Here is an 8,191-nt window from a genome sequence, read left to right as displayed (position 1 = left end):
CTACCTGGGAGCCTGTATCTAATATTTTCTGGGTCTCATGAACAAATAAAGCGAGTTGGGTCTCACACGATCGCTGTTTCCGGAATCCATGTTGATTCCTACAGAGTAGATTCTGGGTTTCCAAAAACGACATGATACGCGAGCAAAAAACATGTTCTAAAATTCTACAACAGATCGACGTCAGAGATATAGGTCTATAGTTTTGCGCATCTGTTCGACGAACCTTCTTGAAGACTGGGACTACCTGTGCTCTTTTCCAATCATTTGGAACCTTCCGTTCCTCTAGAGACTTGCGGTACACGGCTGTTGTTCCGTAAGTCAGGTTTACTGCTTCTTTTTGTAGTCTACACGTACACCTGACTGCAAGTGCAAGGGATTTCATATATTCCTGCTGTGGCAAGCATTTGCCATTGGTCCTTTGCAGTGTTCAAACACTCGCGCAACTTTCTTGTTGGTTTAAGCATTTCACCAATAACTTGTTTTCTGAGTACTCTGCTGATGTGATCTGTGACAGTTTTTAAAAATGGAAGGAAATCTTGGCTTTTAGTAGGTTCTTTTTCGTTAGAAGGTCTCAACCTTTTAGGTTGAAGTGCCCTATTTATCTCTGCCTACCAACACGTTGCCAATGTTATTTGAAATTCACTGCAGAAGTTTCGCTGAGCACTTCAAACACATCCTTTATACAGTCTAGATCTCTACCCATGTGATTTTCGCAATTTTGGGGTCGTGGGGAAAAGACATTCATGGTCACAGATTTGCTTTGGTCGAAGAGGTGCATGGCTATGTTTCTACAGGCAACGGCGTTGACCATATTGCTTCACAGTGGGATAAATGTTTTATCAGTTATGGCGATTACTTTTGAAATAATAAACAGTGTACTTAAGTTTTCCATCTGTCTCATATTCGTTTGAATGCCCATGTATATACAGGGTGTAAAGAAACTACATATACAAAATTTTAGAGGAGATAAAAAGAAACATTTTTTTTACGTAACAAAAATGTGACAGGTACACTGTTTCTCCCATTAGTGTTCCTTGAATAGATTTCTTTTTTTAGTTGATAAAGATGAGCCACTTGTCCCTTTGGCCAAAGCAGCAGCCGTTTTTCGTGAAACAATTGTTTGTTGGTAATTTTGTCACATAAAAAAGTATTTCTTTTTATCTGAATCTAAAGACGCAAACTTTTTATATACAGATTTTTTTTCTCGGCCAGTTCTGGCTGAGAAAATGCGGAATTAGTTGAGGGATATCATGGAATATTCGCACTTCATCCTGTAAGGTTTCATAAAGTTGCGATAAGTGGTGGCACTATATGCAGTCTTCAAAATGGCTTCTGTAATGGTGGCGCATTCCAAGCTGAGAGCATTCATTGAGTTTCTTTTGGCAGAAAACCGGAGTGCCACAGATATTCATACGTGCTTGCAGAATTTCTACAGAGACCTGTCAGTGACCAAAAGCACAGTGAGTCGTTGGGCGAGGTGTCTCTCGTCGTCTCACAATGGTCGTGCAAACCTGTTTGATCTCCAGAGTGCCGCTTGACTGCACACAGCTGTTACTCCTGCAGTGTTGAAACATGCAGACTCTCTCATTCAATGTGATTGATGGATCACAATCAGACACCTTGCTGCTCAACTGGCTGTATCTGTTGGTAGTGCTGATACAATTGTCTACCAATTGGGGTACAGAAAGGTATTTGGCCATTGGGTTCCCTGCTGCCCAACGAAAGAGCATAAAGAGCAACGAAGGGCCATTTGTGCTGAATTGCTAGCGTGTTGCAAGGTCGATTGTGACAGTTTTTTGCCAAACTTCGTCACAAGCGATGGAACAAAGATTCATCACTTCGAACTGGAAACAAAATGGCAATCCATAGAGTAAAAAGTTCAAAGCTGCATCGTCAGCCAGTAAAGTCATGACAACAGTAATCTGGGACTCTGGAGGTATTACTTTGTTTGATGTCAACTCTCATGGTACAACGATCAACTCTGAAGTGCTTTGTGCTACTCTCAGGAAATTGAAGAAATGGCTCCTGCATGTACGTCACCACAAAAATTCAAATGACCTTCTCTTTGTCCATGACAATGCAAGACCGCACATAAGTCTGTGCACCCAAGAATACTTCACAAAGCATCACTGACTGTTCTTCCTCATCCGTCCTACAGCCCAGATCTCACACCTTCTGAGTTCCAACGATTTGGCTCAATGAAGGAAGCAGTATGTGGATGATGAGGAGGCTCTTGATGCAGCAAGACGTTGGCTTTGACGTCGACCACTGGAGTGATACCATGTGGATGTGGATATACAGGCCTTGCCAGTAATGTGGCATAAGGCCGTCGCATTGAGATTATGTTGAAAAATAGGGTTTTGCAGCGAAGAGAGTAAGGAAGAATATGGTGTGTTGGAATCCTAAATAAAACCAACCTGCTTTCGGAAAAAAGTGTGTTCTATTACTGCCCTTCGTAGTTTTTCTACTATAATGAAGAGGATCAATAAAACAATACACATGCAGTAGAAAAAATAGTAGTAGCAGAATTTGTTGCTGAGAAGAACAAAGTCTGCAGAGCTGCCAGCCACTGTAAAACAAACAAACGGTATGAGTAAAACCATCTTATCAGCACTCCAAAACTCGAAAAAAATGGAGTAAGAACTCCAGTCCATAAAGATCGGGCACCAAATTGTCAAATCACGCAACCCCACTCCTGTCTCATGGATTAGAGGATGATCATTCATACAGTGGTATGGATATTGATGTGTGCCTGAGGGAACTGTCAAGTCCTTTAAGTAACACAGCCTCCCACCTCCCTGCTGTAGCAAGTTCCACTCATAGGAATGACAGTCGAACATCAATAGGTTCAAGAGATGTTGAAAAACTGTGAGTTCCAACACAGTACAGACCAATGTTTATATGCTTCCAAGAGGTGCGTTTTTAACCTTCTGATGCCTCTGTGCTACATGGTTACAGCTTTCACAAAAAGGACAGCCTTAGCAATGAAAGAGATAAAGAAGCAGTACCTATTTTTGTGGACACTCCATACTATTCCTTACCTCTCCATATCCACACCAACTTACAAACTGTCGCTGTAACATAGAATGTCTAATGTAAATTAACAGTTTGTTCCTTCTGATTGTTATTAGGCCTACATGGAGTTCATGAGCAAGAGGGTCTCATTCAACCCATTGTGCAGCTCACCCAACCATTACTCCTGTGTGCAGATTTTAACACACATTATGTGCTACGGGGCTCACAACTGCCTGCCCAAGGGATAGTGATGTTGACAGTTTCCTTCTGTCACCAAGGACATACCTATTGAACAGGGGGAGGGAGGGGGGCAAAGCACACACTTCAACATTGAAGCATAGTCATTCACTGCTGCCAATCCCTCTATATTCCCTTCAGATTTTGCACAGTGGGAAGTGGTCAACGACCTGCATTCAAGTGACAATTTCCCAGTCGGGGTCCACCTGCCAGGCAAAGTGGCAGATTGAAAGAAGCAACCACGATGGGCGCACAGCAAAGTAAACCAGGCACTGCACAGCCAACTTGCAAAATTTTAAAAGCGTGTCAGTGTCCAGGAATGGATGGATCATATTGTCTTCATGTTCCACTGCACCACTGAAGCATCCATTTCCGAATCTTCAGCTCAGCTACTTAGGCCACTTGTCCCTAGTGTAGCAACAAATCCTGCTCCATAATCAGTGGGAAGCAGCCAGCTTTACATAGGTTCAAGTGCTGGGCAACTCCACAGAGCCCCAGACGTTTTCAGGTAGTGTTGGTGAAATGTCAGAAACCTGGGGGAGCATGAAGAGTTCATACCAACAAATCTTGAACACCATAAATCTTTCCTCTAAAAATGCTGTTGTATGGATGCCATTTGAAGGATTTCTGGGAGTGATGGGACATGCCCAGTTCCTGCTTTATGACGAAGTGGAAACTCCAGATGAATCAGCAGGTCGCATCACTACAGTCAGCCTAATTCAAATGTTAGTATCCAGAAAGCTCCTTAAACGCGTTCAGTATAGGTTCAGGAGGCATCACTCCATCTTTCACAACCTGGGACTCGTAGAATTGGCTATACAACAACCTTTCTTGCATAGGATAATTTAACAGCTGTATACTTTGACGTCAAGAAGGCTGACTATAGTACTTGGAGAAATAATATCCTCAGACAGTTTCACGATTAGGGCTTCCGAGCATGTCTTCCCATCTTCGTATCGTCCATTCTCTCTTCATATTATTTTAAATATCCAGTTAGACGTGTCCTCTGACAGCATTCAACAAAAGAAAAGTTGCCGTCAGTGCAGTGTTTTCAGCGTGACTGTCTTTGTCATAGCTGCTAACAGTATAACATCTACAGTAAAAAGTCCTGTCCAGTGTTAACTGCTTGTGGTCGACCTCTCCATCTTTTGTTCCTTCGCTAGCCTTGCAACCACAAATTTCCTGGTGCAGATGGCAGAAAGTTGGAGGAATAAACAGAGAGACAATGTTTAGATTTTCGGCTGAGCGTGGCCCATGGCGCCATTCCCTGAAGAAAGGAAACCTGTGATGCCTGTGGTGCACAAGTCACTGTACAACACAATTTAGCAGAATGTGTTTTATATTTTTCTGAGAGGACAGAAGGAGGTTTAGATGGTGACTGCTTTCTATTTTAGCTAATAACAAGTATGGTATATTTTTTATTTGTTGTATGTACTCTGGCCTAAGCTTTTAGGTTGGATGGTTTAGTGCATGAACGGGCAACCGGCAGCCCATGGGATCAGCCTGACCCACCGAAGAAATTCGTGGGAAAGAGTGAGAGGTGCAATTATGTCTTGGACGCATTTTCGAATATTTCTGTCGACGCTTGGCTCATCTTAGATTTGCAGCCCATGATGCAAACCAATGAAACTTTGGCTTACTCACTGCATGCACAATGCCAATTCACTGTCGTTGGATTTGAACAAAAAAGAAACACTATTCCAGCCTCAGCACAAAATTATGTCCCCTTGTGCTCATGTGTGCGTGAAGAGTGAGGGAAACACCTCAGTACCTTGAAGGGGTGTGAGGAGAAGTATTTTCGCCTCTGGATCAGTGCTGACAATACATGCATTTTATTTACTGCTTACAGCCTACATATGTGCTACACATTGATAGATCACAAACCCTGGTGCTAGGCGACAATGGCATGAAAATTACCGACTACTTGTGAAATGTGTCGATTTGATCAGTGGCAGCAGGGGGCATAACCTGGTGAACAAACTAGTTATCTCTTGTAGACTCAGGATTTTCTATTTCCTTGATGACACTTCAAGATGCATAGCATATCATTTTCAGATGTTAAAACTTATTTACATGCCATATGTATTGTTTATTTACTAATGGCGTTTCAGAATCTTGCTACAGAAGTCTTTAAGACAGCTCCATGCATAAATAAATGCAACATAAATGAATTACTCTCAGAAATGCGTGTTTCGAAGCATAATTTATTGGTGTGATGCATGGGCTAGGAGCGCTGTAGTCGCATTAGGTGATAAGATGGCCTGCAAGCTTAAGTAAATGTGTCAATCAGGCCTGCAGGTCACGTGTGTTGCTGAGTAGTTGGCTCACCTTTTATAGCTCAGTGACCAGTCAGCCACATTCATCTGTTGTAATATATCTTACAACTGAATTTCTCTCTTTTTAATGTTTGTGCGTGTGGGTGTGCACGCTTGTGTGTGTGTGTGTGTGTGTGTGTGTGTGTGTGTGTTTGGAGGGAGGAACATTATTGAGTTTTTAGCGTTTTCATCACATTTAACCATACTCACCCCCTTAGTGATATTATTTCAGGCTCTAAAGATCTGGCTGTCGTGTGTCCAAACAAGCATATAATCATCATCAGTAAAAGATTATTTTTCCTTGTGCTGCAGAAGTTAGCACAATTAAATTTGAGATACACTGGTCACCCAGGCACATTGATAACTCAAATAAGGTTGAACCGAGTGAGGCAGCGCAATGGTTGAGGCAGTGAACTCTTGTAGGATTGAATGGTACTCAAATCCCTATTCAGCAGGCACATTAAAGATATATGTGATTTCCCTAAACTACTTCAATTAAATGCCAAAGATGATTCCTAAAACAGACCATAGGCATTTCTTCCTCTAATACTGTCCAACGACTGGATGATGCAGTGTGCTTTTATTTGGGAAGAGCTGTGTTAACGTCAGTGTCCATCCATCCATTCTTAAATAATTGAGGCAAAAGTTCGGATGGTTCCTTATTGAAGGCCATAGTTGATTTCCTTTTCTTGCTGTTTGTCAACTCTGAGTATGTACTCAGTCTTCAATGACCTTATCATTGATGACACATCAAAGTCTATTCCTTCATTCCCTCTCCTGCTCAACAAGTGCCGCATCTCTTACGATTTGTCTGTCAGTTAGGCATTAAACTCCAAGCTTTCTTCATCAGGGGATATTATGACAGCTTAGTGTTCGTGTTGTAGTATCTTCCACAAAACTCACACGACGCATTCGCACTGAGATCTCTAGAAAGAGGATTTCCTAAATTGTTGTTTACAAGAAAGAAGATTTTCGCTTTTCGGAATTCTTCTCTGAGGATCAGATTCACAAGGCTGTGAAGCAAGGATTTATTTTTCATACAAAAAGAAATTTTAATTTCAAGAAGAATACCTATTTTCTTTAAGAATAGAAATTTATCTTTGTTTTAAGAAAGAATGAAACTGCAGTTTAATAGAAGAAGGCAATGACTTTCAAAATTGCATTATAAAGACAAAGGGACAGTAAAGCAAAGAAGCTAGCCAAAGAAGGCAGTATAATTAAAGTGCATCTACTCACAGAGGTCCAGTGTAGGCTGTAAATGTCATATGATAGTGAAACTTGGAAGATACACTATGTGATTAAAAGTATTCGGTAATGCTGAAATTCAGTGTGGTGTTGACCCACCCTTAGCCTTGATGACAGCTTCTACTCTCGCAGGCATACGTTCAATCAGGTGCTGGAAGGTTTCTTGGGGAATGGCAGCCCATTCTTCACGGAGTGCTGCACTGAGGAGAGGTATCGATGTTGGTCTGTGAGTCCTGGCATGAAGTCGGCGTTCCAAAACATTCCTAAAGTATTCTATAGGATTCAGGTCAGGAATCTGTGCAGGCCAGTCCATTACAGGGATGTTATTGTAGTGTAACCACTCCGCCACAGGCCGTGCATTATAAAAAGGTGCTCGATAGTGTTGAAAGATGCAATCGCCTTCCCCAAATTGCTCTTCAACAGTGGGAAGGAAGAAGGTGCTTAAAACATCAATGTAGGCCTGTACTGTGATATTGCCACGCAAAACAACAAGGGGTGCAAGCCCCCTCCATGAAAAACACGACCACACCATAACACCACCGCCTCCCAATTTTATTGTTGGCACTATACTCGCTGGCAAATGACTTTCACTGGCATTCGCCTTACCCACACCCTGCCGTCGTATCGCCATATTGTGTACCGTGATTCATCACTCCACACAACGTTTTTCCACTGTTCAATCGTCCAATGTTTACTCTTCTTACACCAAGCGAGGCGTCGTTTGGCACTTACAGTTGCGATGTGTGGCTTATGAGCAGGTGCTCGACCATGAAATCCAACTTTTCTCACATCCCGTCTAACTATCATAGTACTTGCAGTGGATCCTGATGCAGTTTGAAATTCCTGTGTGATGGTCTGGATAAAAAATGGTTCAAATGGCTCTGAGCACTATGGGACTTAACTTCTGAGGTCATCAGTCCCCTAGAACTTAGAACTACTTAAACCTATCTAACCAAAGGAAATCACACACATCCATGCCCGAGGCAGGATTCGAACCTGCGACCGTAGCGGTCGCACGGTTCCAGACTGTAGCGCCTAGAACCGCTCGGCCACCTCGGCCGGCTGGTCTGGATAGATATCTGCCTATTACACATTACCCTCTTCGACTGTCGGCGGTCTCTTGCCAGTCAACAGACGCTTTTGTGCTGTACGTGCCCCTTCACGTTTCCACTTCACTATCGCATTGGAAACAGTTGACCTAGGGATGTTTAGGAGTGCGTAAATCTCGCGTACAGGCGTATGACACAAGTGACACCCAATCACCTGACAACGTTCGAGGTCCATGAGTTCTGCGGAGCACCCCATTCTGCTCTTTCACGATGTCTAATGACTACTGAGGTCGCTGATATGGAGTACCTGGCGATAGGTGGCAGCACAAT

The sequence above is a fragment of the Schistocerca americana genome, chromosome X, assembly GCF_021461395.2.
Source record: "Schistocerca americana isolate TAMUIC-IGC-003095 chromosome X, iqSchAmer2.1, whole genome shotgun sequence".
Taxonomy (NCBI): domain Eukaryota; kingdom Metazoa; phylum Arthropoda; class Insecta; order Orthoptera; family Acrididae; genus Schistocerca; species Schistocerca americana.
The sequence above is the reverse complement of the archived record's forward strand: the minus strand, read 5'-3'. Positions refer to the sequence as shown.